The sequence below is a fragment of the Diadema antillarum genome, unplaced genomic scaffold (genome assembly GCF_040938485.1).
Source record: "Diadema antillarum isolate AM-2024a unplaced genomic scaffold, OU_Dant_1.0 scf00000137, whole genome shotgun sequence".
Lineage (NCBI taxonomy): Eukaryota > Metazoa > Echinodermata > Echinoidea > Diadematoida > Diadematidae > Diadema > Diadema antillarum.
Window position 1 is genome coordinate 396,361 of NW_027271026.1, and position 12,302 is coordinate 408,662.

Consider the following 12,302-nt stretch of genomic DNA (forward strand, 5'->3'; position numbering starts at 1 on the left):
CAATCTTGCCATTTCTATAGTCATTTATTTCACGATTTCACGGGTATTTCAGCTTTTTATCAGCAAGTATTTGTTTATTCATATAATTCCTTTTTTTATTTGATGCATTTGTGTGCAAAAATATTGTATGTAAATGTTCACTGTTACCATTAGACACAAGCAAATTCGGAATTTGTAATAGGCTGGTTTTTTGCTCTTTTTGTTCTCAGTGTCTTAATGAATATTCGCTAAAGATATTTTCTCAGCTTTTGAGTAATCATAATGGAATCTTACACATTAGAGCCTTTGAGGGCAGATTTAGAAACATATAATATGCATTGCATTGTCGAAAAGGGCGTTATCAGTGATGGCATATGACGCAATACTGTCGATGTGTAATTCAAAAGAATAGTGTGGTAATCTTCCCCTCCCAAACAATGCTCAGGAGGGGACTGAAATGGGCTCCATAACATACGTGTGTGCAATGTTTCCCTTGAACTATCAAAGTAGATTATTGCACTCTGTAAAACGTACATATTGTCACTCTGAGGTGACCAACTTTATTTATGTATGATGCACGTCATGTCAAGATACATTTTAATATTATATTGCTCGGAAAGGATTTGGTATACTGTGCAGTGTGTATAAGCGACTGTCAGCAGAATCACGTTATATTTTCAAAGCTTACCAACTCATTTATATCAGAACTTTTTATATTTGCACAATATGGTTTGGTAGCTAATCTATGTATAACTTGATATATGTGAGTGCCTCGTGTCAGTGTGTTGTTAACGCGTGATGTGCGAGTGTCTTGTATGACTTTAAGCAGCAATATGATACTTGTGGATGTCAAAACCTCTACAATAGTATTTGATATACCAAGCAACTTTTCCTTATCATAGTGACTTGTAAAATGTTTGTACACTTAATAATCACAACAGGGATGATCATTTCTGTATGCAGGATATTTTGTGGGGTGTTTTCGAGAACAATCATGTGCAATAAACCGCACATTACGTGGAGCAGATACCAATATGTAGGCCTACACGTCAGGTCCTATGTGAGCAGTTCTTTTCATATCATTTATTGTTGTTTCTGTTTGGTACATGTATAATGTATCAACAAACACCTTCGAAAACATACTTATTTATTTACCATTAATAATGGCTATTTTTGCAAATGAGAAATAAGGAAATCATCAAGAAAGAAAGCAGAGATAAAATGAAAAGAAAAGTGAAAGCATGGGGAATGAAGTTTGCATTTCCAGATAAAATTGTAGATTTTACCATACAAGCAGTAGATACCTCACCGATCAGAAAAAAAAGAAAGACATTAAAAATGATGAAATCACTTTCCTTCGCTGCATCAGTGGCCACCATCTGGGGTTTCAAAGTGGAAAACCACAGAGGACCTTCCTCATCTTGGGATGTAAAACAGTCAGGAATGTGCTATAATAGGCAAAAATTGAGCAAATAAAAGTCCACAAAAAAAGAGTTACAAGCCAACAAAACCGTTACATTGTTTATGTAACAATACAATGTTAGGTGTTGAATTACTCTGGGGATGCTACCTGCCATGTAAAGTAAAAATCTTTTCAAGAAGATGTCAAAAATAAGAACATTACGCCTCCCTCCTCCTCCCCCGCCCCCATCCGACATAGCAAATGAAAAGAAATCATTGATACATTCACCTTTTAATATAGCATTGCATCAGCTCTGTTACTTCTGGTTCTGGAGAAGATTTGGGTGTATTTTGTTCAAACAGTCCCGTATGTTTAGGTCTTTGGATTTGGTGCCCCTTCAAACAAAGTGGGATTCCTTTACCCAGGGATGCTATCTCCCAAATTTAAGTTTAGTTGAGATAAATATGTCACAATTATATTTTTCAAGAAGATGCTGGAAATGTGAAAATTCCACCTCCCCCTACCATGGACACGCCTGGATACCGCCATAATCTAACATGAAGCTTCTAACTTAACTATACTATTTGCCTAGCTCTATCATTTGGTTGTTATTATTGAAGAAGGTATACAAAAAAAAAATCCATAATTTACTTATGTAATTATTTGCACATTAATTTTGGTAATGCAATATATTTTGATAATAGAATTATTGTGCACATTCATTCTTTTTTTTCCTTTAAATCATGTACATAGTAATCTGATATTTTCTGAGATTTCGCTGAACGCTGAAAATGATTATGATTCATAATTTATAGCAAAATATGTTGAAGAAAAATTAATAAATCTTACAAACAAAATAAGAAATACATTATGAAAAAATCGTAATTGTTCTATTTATCGTTGATTTTGCTCTTTTTTCTTCATTTTGTTCTTTTTCTTTTAATGTATCAAACCTATAGCTCATGTCTGCATTCCCCTTCCTATTATATTCTGAAGTACAGGCATAAGTGTGGGTCCCACACTTTATTAGAATCACTCTTTTTTGGATATCTCAGCCATTTCAAAACCAATTTTCATCAAATAAACGTTGAATATCTCATAGAATTACATGCTCTTTCATATTCATAAGAGGTTTCTCATTATTTCACCAAAAATGTTAGAAACCTGAAATTAGGTCTCAATCTAAACTGTAGGATCCCTTTTACTGAAAAATCAATGTTGAATTTAATGAAACTGAATCGCGCTTTCATTTTCAAATTATATACCTCCAACAAAATTTATATTATTCAGCTATTGCTCATATCAATGTTAGTGTTATCTGATATATAGTTTTTGAACTATTAAGGATCAAAAGTGGGAATCTTTTTTTTTTTGTAACACCTAGTACACCTAGTACAAAATCCCGACAGGATTAACAATCTCTCCCCCCGTGACATCCTATCGCCACCACTTTCCATCATCTGAAAAGATACAAATAAAGCACTATCAGTGCACAAAGAACACGAAGGTATTACGTTTTACCTTTTTTTTTTTTTAACGTGGTGGTGTTAGGTACGAAACAGTTATCCCGGTACACATAAGCACAATCAAACCAAGGAGGTGTGTGAATTTAATGGACACAACCCGCGCGCGTATAAAGATTCCACTTCATTCATTCGTTGCAAAGAACACGGTGCAAACTTGACCGAAACAGGGAGGTGTTACAGAGATGGAGTGGCAACTCTTCGTAATTCATGCAAACACATGTTTGGGTTCAAGGCGTTACAATGGGATGTCTAGCATTCCACTACGCTTTGAAGTCATGCCCGCCACCGCTCTAGTTGCAAGACGAAGTTCGGAGACGAAGAGCGCATTTCACCTTTCGTTGAATTACAAGCTTTATTTCAACCTAAAATTTTAAATGAAATACTCGAATTGATATAGAATAGTTTAGGAAAGAGTTGAATATAGTAAACATGTATTTCTACTTTCTTCGTAATGCGCAAATCGAAATGAAATGAAAATTAGGCCCTCTTAAAAACCTAACATTTTTCTATAATGCTTACATTTCCGCATGTTAGTTTTCTATCATTACAAATCTGGTATATTTGATCTTTCAAATAAAGTACTCCGCTAAAGCGTGTTCCAGCGTGCTTTTAAATTATTTGCTGTTAAAACTGTCAGTTTTACACTGCATTCTGATTCGCTGCTCCAATTCAAGGTACACAAATTCATTGATGCAATCACATTGAAAGAGAGAGCGAATTCCAGTAGGGGCAAGTTATTGATTAATTATTACTGATGCTCTCTTTTGTCAAAGCACATGGGTAACACCTGTAGTTGAACGCATAACTTATTGGCGGTGCCGCGCATGACTTCAAAGGAGAACAGTAGATGTCTCTCCTTCTCTGTAACACCTCCCTGACCGAAAAATCGGTTTGTACATTGTATCTTGTCGTCCGGGATAGGTTCCGCAAAGACTATGTCTGGCTTCACGGAATCCCCTCCTCGGAAGAGAACCGTAAATGTCAAAAAATGATTTAAAAAACTCATCCGGACAGACGGATTTTCTGTCTAAGTGCCTGTATACCTGGCAAAGTGGTCCCCTACCTATATCCACACAAGTAAACGGGCGAAATGGTGTCAACCCCTCGCGGTTCACCCCAGGTGACTAGCAATAGCCAGCAAACGTTACATCAAGGAGGTTTAATAGTCCATGGGCCAGACCAGATATTGGTACCATCTGAGGTGGCAAAACCTTTTCGGTGTCATTTTGTTTGTCGGGCATAGATATGCTTATCAAGCTATGATAGCATTTCCAAATGAGTAGCTTAGTCATAGTAAATTAATTTTTAACCAATTTGGTCTCGTTGTTATATCCCTATACTTCTGAATCGAAACTATATAGTTTCCTTGCTGAGAAGCCTGCTCGAGGTACCGAACCAGGCTGGCCAGAAAATACGATCGTCGATTGGGCAACTCGAACTGAGGCTAGTGAGGGAGACTGTTATAATATTGATAGTATTATTCATAATCAAAGTATAAATAATGTAGGGTAAAATTTAGAATTAAAAGTTATTTCATAAAGAAAGGTTTGACGTAAATATTCTTAGGGGAATTATGAACGCCAAATAAATTCAAACAACAACAATGACAACAACTTGTATTGGGATTAGTTTGAATGCAGACACAAGGGGATATGATTCTTGACCGCGTTGGGGAGAGGCTATGGTCAGGGTGTTGTTGACGAACATAAAGGCTTTATTGTGAGCAACCACTTCTTTTTTTCTCAGTATGAAAAGCGCATTCATTACCATTACACCAAGGGTTCAATTCATTGAATTTTAGGAAGGGGAAGGACGGTAGCGGATGACTGAATGACGGCCTCGGCCAGCCACTCCTGCGGTTGATACACTTATGCACTGATCCAGATTCCTAGAGATACCTGCTGCTTTAAGGATGGAAATGGGTCAGGATATCGTAACCCTCTATCACGGGCTTTTGGAAGGAAAGCCATAAAAATTACCACCTATCACAGGTTTTTGGAAGGGAAGATGGCAAAATTACCCCCCCCCCTCCCCCCTCATTGAAGGAAGAGTTCCGAGGTGAAGATTGTCCAGAGTTTCAGCACTTGCATGTACGGTACATTATGACTACTTGTTGGGGGGAGGGGGAGGGAGACGACTCTTCTCCAATACTCTCCGCCATTTTGAGACATCGAAAACGCATAATTATAAAAATTATATTATACTATACAAAATTATATTATACAATATGTATATACCGTATAGTACGTGTATGCCTAGCGGTTACATAAGCCGCTTACAATTGGGATTGGGTTTCGGCATCCTTCTCCATTTTGAAGTATAGTTGCGTAAGAAAGCCCCTTCTATAGTCGCAAAGTAACGTCCTCTTCCGCTGGATAGTGTTGTGGAACTTACTACTGAGACTTTGAGTAGTCTCTTAGAACCCAAAACACAACTTTAGCGCACTTTCCATCTCCGAGTACTTTCGCCTCTTCTCTTCTACTATCAAAGCGCATGGCCTCTTCCCACGCTGGCCCAGAAAGGTGGTCGAGGAGGAGTCTAGCCTTCTCGCAATCAACAAATATTTGTTGTGCTGTCACTTACGCAAACCCTTCCGGCCACTCAGGTAACGACAACTGATTGCTCAGGAGATCCGCAAAACTTGGTCAGACGGATCTGGAATACGTATACTCTGCAATCAGATAGACCGCCGAAGGAACTGACCCAGTCTGCCAGTATAGCTCCTTTTCGGAGGCCTGAGTTGCAACCCCTATAAAGTTGAAAAGAGTTAGAGGGATTCACTCTCAAAAGCTTGAGAGGAAAAGGCTAAAGAGGGATTAACAAGACTGGAAAAAAATGAAGCTGTTTACAATATGATCCAAAGGACTAATGAATATCTTATTTAATGTCTTAGTATATTATATCTCTGTATCTGTGTATTGCAGAACTAGAAGCTATGCGGTCCATCTCCCGTCTATTTGGGCCGAGGCTGTAGGTGGATCGAGTCCTTCACCGTCTGATGACCTCCATTGATCAACGTACCTCAAGTCGTTGCTGGTTGACTCCTATAGGATGTTCAGTCCCACGGAAAATTCATGTAGATCGAGGAGTCTATTTACTGTAACAATTAGTGCATGTTCTTTTGATGCACCAGTACTTGACTATACAGAACTCCAAATACCAAGTTATCCCCTTTTTTCACCTCTACCTTTTCGGTATATTTTCGAGACACCAATCTTTGAGCAAAAGTTTTTCCATTTGATTCCGGCTGTAAACTTAGGCATTGATGTAGAAATATACACATACATAATACAATGCATTGTATTATTTTGTATAGACGCGAAAAATCCTATAAAGCGTTTGTTATACTTGAAATTTTGTTAATGATCATTGATGATGGTGGATACAATATGAAAAACAATTTAGTTCTTTAGGTTTTACAGAGCTTGGAAAATCGTAAGCAATTGCTAGCAAGAACTAGCATTTATGTCCGATGAGTTTATGCATACGTTTTTAAGGAAACAAGCACTTGCTTGTGCTTGCAATGAAAAGCTTTTGGAGGTTAATAGGACAATATCCCTTGACAATATCACACAACTCATTCAAAATAAACCAACAACCAAGTAGGTCAATTCAAATGGAAAGACTCGCCTGTAATTAAATTTTCTACCGAAACCATGAGAAACTCTTCAAATACCGATTCAGTTGTCCACAAAATCATCAATCTTCATTCATCAATTAAAATATCTTTAATGCAAGATTTTGTTAAAAATCAATGTATTTTATCACCATAACAAAGGTTTATAATTGGTTATCAATCTCAACTACGTAGGTTGATATACAAAGGGAAATTTAACGCATGAGTGAACACATTCATTTTTCCTCCAAGCCATAAGAGCTAAAAATTGACATTCAAAATTGTTCTCCGTTTGCAAATGCCCTTCATATTACAATGATAACAAAAGACAAATTCATTAACAGAATGACAAACACGGATGAAATAGCAAATATAGGTTTTCGTTCTCTTGTATCTCTTTTTTAATATAAAAAAAAGAAAAAAAGATTGGAATGCAGCTCATCTAGGGTAACTATAAGATGATTAACGAAAGACATTGCAGGTAAAAATGCAAGTTGTATTTCTGTGACCTTTTTTAAAATCATTATTAATATCAGTGATGGCAGCAACGTTGGGGAGGGAGATTTTGCTTTAATATGGTGACTGTGTTGCCATCAAAAGGCATGTTCCATCAAGTCTTCCTGTAAAATGTAAAATTGTCACGATATGGGGACATCTCACATCCCCATCCCCCCCCCCCCCCCCCCGCATTCTCTCTAATTTCTCAACTCATTAATAGAAACAGCACCATTACCGCAAAGTGCATTCAGTGATCTTTATTTGACGATCAACAACGCATTTACAAAGAATACAAACTGTTGAAGTTACACAAAACTTACAGGACATGCCAGGCCGTAGTACAGACAGAAGTAGCAATTTTCTGTCAGTGTGCCAAAATGTCTTCGGCAATAAGACATCTTTTAGCTATGTATATAGATACATTTTAGCTTGAACTTCATACGAATGGGAAGTTACATTACATGTATATAAGTTTTACGAAGTGGGGACATTATGTCACGCATTGTATAATTTTCATCTGAAACACTGATATGGATAGATGAAGTAAAATCAACTTTATGTGAAACAAGTCGACGTATACTGTATCTACCAGAACACACTGCGATATCGTGGGGTTTGCCAGTATAACAGAACAGACATGCCAATGCACTTTAATACACACATGCTTCGGTGAACTTTTGTGTCCAACCAAAACAATCCAGGGTATGCACGTACAGTAACTATTCTTCATTTTGCAGTATGATGCCAGGACACACTCTCTCTTGCTTTACCGCCTCACGGTTGCAGCTGCTTTAAGAAAAAAAAAAAAAAAATATTCCAGTCTGTTACAGTGGTTACATCGGAAAGAAATTACACATCTACAAAGACCACTTGGAATAAATTCCAGTATTGAACAGGAACCACAACGCAACATTCACGGGTCTCTTGACTATGCATTTCAATTTAGCACTTACTTCCAACATCTTGAATTTAATTTCATTGTCTTGGATTGGGGAAGAGAAAAAATGTAAGCTGCAATGTCACTAGGTGCAAAGAGAAAGTGTTGAAATATCTCCCCCCCCCCCTCCCCTCCTTCATGGACTTAAGTATGGATAAAGTCATCTAAACTTACTTACACAGATGAAAGTATGCAGGACAACAAATGTTACACTACAGTATCTTAATTTCTGCAAAGAAATTTTGTTTTATATCTACCTACCTCAAAGATTTGGCCTCCAAGCAATTCTATTGACAGTGCATTCATTGCAATGTCCATGGTGTCTGATTTTGTAATCAATGGTTTTGAAAAGGAAAATTTGTATCTCTTTTTTTTTTCATTCTCTTTACAAAACAAGAAGAATTTAGAAGAGATGTTGTTTAAAACTCCACCTGAGCTTTCTGGGTTTTTTTCTTTTCAATAACATTACTTGAGGATTGGATAAAACAGTGTAGTTCTGACTGCAAAGTATAATGGAGGGTCTCAAATAAACTTGTAGATGTAAAGTTCACATGTATCTGATTGTATCTGGCTCTTATTAACCCGGTCCGTACAGGAACCTGGTGCCTGCGTATTAAGTCTATGGGCAGTTCAGAATTTGGTATGGAATGGATTAACACATACCAAACATAGTGAAACAAGTACACAAGTCATCATGCTTTCTGGTTCTCTTCAAACCTCACACTGATGTCACATACATGTACTTCTCTTCCTAGAGAGCCACTTCAAACCTACATGTACAACTTTTCTCTGAATAGTTGACACAAAGTCATCATATGTACAGACCTGGTAATACCTTTCTCTGCATAGTTGCCTCAAAGTTCTCATACACAGACCTAATACTTTTCTCTGAATAGTTACCTTCAAATTCTCATGTACAGATGATGCTGAAGTTGAAAAAAAAAAATGCTGTTAAAGGGGCTGTTTTGTGTAGGTTGAGAAAGTGCTTCAGTAAAGAAGTAAAATCAAATTCAATGACAACCATTTCTGGTGAAGAAAGTGGTCAGTGCTGCACTGTGCTACAAATAAAACGCACGTTACGTTTCATGTAGCAAACATCACGAGCAACTGATAATACAGGAGCTGACAACACTGCATGAAAATTCTGTGTACTTGCGCAGAAAGGCTACTACAACACTACTGTCCCAGTAAAGGGCATGGCAGCTTGTGCACCCCTTACCTCCTTCCAACTTCAGGAAGGAAAGATCAAAATAATGCTCTTAATGGGTAAAGTCAAATGTCTTCTCACGTTCAATTCAACTCCAAAATATTCTTATAAAATCCTATCACCTTCATATTCTATATGTAGGATGGTTTTTGACCCACACTGTGAGAAACTAGTACCGGCAGCTTCTGTGCTGAACAATAATTATATAGGCAATATGCCATGGTAGTTTCAAGTAAACACTAGAGCATGACAAATACAGTAGGACCATTCACAAGTTGCATAACCACAAGTAAAAGTGCAACACGTGAATATCCTATCTTTTTTAGCAAGTACAGTCGACCAGTACCAACCTGTACTGTTCAATATGGTGATTTTTTATTTTCTTTTTAAACCTCCCTTAAGTCAAATCAAAAGAGATAAGACAAAATTCATTGAGTTTTGTGGATTTATACTTGTACGTGTATACAACAGAATCAGCATGTTTTATATCCTTCTGGGATACAATTTGTCTTCCTAATAATTTTTCAACCTGTGCTACAAAGGTCAACTAAGGCGAGATTGATTGAACTATTTAGAGATTAGCATAATGCACACATACTGTAGGTATAAGTTTTCACATACAGCATGTATTCGGCAGTGGCATTCACTCAAGGTATCTTTGTGTGTTTTTTCCCGACATGATACCTTTGATACCATAGAAAAAGAATAGGCAAGAGCTTAGATTTATAACAAAATAAGAGTAGGCCATCTTAAATGAACATCTGGGTACTGACAAAGAATGATAAGTTTAAGGTCAGTGAACTGATGTACAGTAGATTATTAGTCATCCAGGTGAAGGATAAACTCTAAATTCTTTACATAAGATGTGCATGGGATTCGAAACCAACACACACACACACTGACACACAAAAATGTAAGAATTTTTATGTTGGAGGAACTGAACAATTCATGAAAGCTCACATGAACTAACACAGAAGACCAAGTACTGTATAAGCTGTTATTTTCATGCACAGATATTTTTGCAAATGACGAAGTGACAGACATTTTCGCAAGATGTTGTTTCAACATCGAGGCTATTGTAAATGCGCTTTTACTCTAGCGCATGGCGATATTTTCGCGTGCTGTTCAATTCGAGGTAAAACTGTGATTTGTGAAATTCGCGAAAATTAAACCCTCATGAAAATAATAGCTTATATAGTAGTGTAGACAGCATCCCTGAATCAACCCTCTTCCTAAACCTCAAAGGGACCAATCATTTCTTTAGCACCAAGAACGTGGTTGTGCTATTATTAGATGCCCATGATTTGACTGAGGCATCCACTTGGGGAAGAGAGGAGGAACTCATACTTGACAGGAAGGGTAGCCTTCATTCAATCTATCATACGCCTGGGACCAGGGGATCTCAGGGATTCCAAGCTGACTTTCGCGCACTGAAAGTGCAACAGTCTGTTGATTTCCTGCACAACTTCACGCATAGTGGGGCCAATTTTTCCAGTGGAAGGATGCTAAAAGATGTCCATTGTTCATCAGCAAAATGTTAAATGACTCAAGTTCAAATCTGTATTTTGATGCATAAAATTTAGAGCTCATAAAGACCATGGCGTAAAAATTTCATTGCTTTACACACGTAAGCACTATCTGTGATTTTCTGGACTACATGAACAAAAATCAAACCCTGGATTTTAAAGAATGTGTGAGCTCATCTATGGCTTTGTCATTTTATCATAAATGGACTAAAAGAAAAAAAAAATAGGGACAAGTCAAATGTTTTCAAATGAAGATTTGAACATAAGTGATGTTACACTCATGTAGTAAAGACAAACAATAAAAAACGTAACAATAAATGTCAAATCAATTGGCCATTCAATGCTTGAATAGTCGTCCCATTTCCCCAGAGCGGTTATCAATTTGTTGCATATTATCTATTGTTTCATAGATATGAAGCATAAACTTGTCCATTGGGTGCAACTTGAAATAGTGCGAGTCCAGGGATGCCAGCCTTGTAAACAACACTGCAGTGTTCCGAGGGCTGAAAAGGGGTATTTTTGGTGGAAAACAGTATTTTTATCTTTCCTACAATAGACACATAACAGAATACAATTTGGGAAAACTAGCATTTTCCATGAAATTAGCAGCATTTTTGGCAAAAAACAAAAACAAAACCCCAAAACAAAACAACAGTATAGATTCCTGAAAAAAAAAAAGAGAAAAAGAAAATTAACAGCTGGCCTCTCTGTATGACCCATCAGTATGATTGCCTGATGAAGTTGTCAGGCATCAATTTTCTGTTTTTTATACTTCCAAATTCTGCAAATCTACTCTTGCTACTGACAGCATATTCAACACACTTTTCAGCCCCCATTTCAGACATGGTATCAAGGCCAGTCTCCAGATCAAGAGAGTCTTGAGAAACTTGGATCTGTAGAATGGACTTATTCAAGCATGCACAAGCTCAGCATTTGAACACAATTGGGGAATTTAAAGTACTGTACCATGGTAATATGGTTTCAGAATACCAGTTACTAATTATGTAAGACTTTTAGATTTTGATATTTTGATGGATGTAACTAGGTTTATCAAGTTTTCCATTACAGAAGATATCGCACAATTCTTTTTCATCTGCGATATTAATCAGCTTGTTTTCCAGTATCCCTGGCTTTAAAAGATGTGTGATTTTATCTGGGTAACATGGCGTTTACCACAAAATCATAACAGCCTATTAAAGCATTTTACACAGTTTTATGCATTTCATTGCATATGTTATGTCACATGTGAAAGGTTTACGTGAGGCTGCATCACAAAACCAACAAAAAAAGTCGCCAGGCATGGATTTATAGTGAAGGACATATTCTGAAAGAGCAGACTTAAGATGTACTGTATGCTCTCCTAACTCATCTGAATATTGGAAAAGTGCATACCGATAAAATGAGGTTCTGACATACTAGTAGTGGTTGGTCTATTCAAGCACTTCATCTTATACCAGGCTGTGCTAGTTGTGCAATGAATGGGACAAAAAAAACTAGAAATATCACTTAAGGTGATTAATACCCCCGCCCCGTGACGACAGTCTTACCCAAGGAATGATCTTTCCTTGATCTTCTGCCATTTAAATGCCGTTACCATGGCAACGCAGCTTC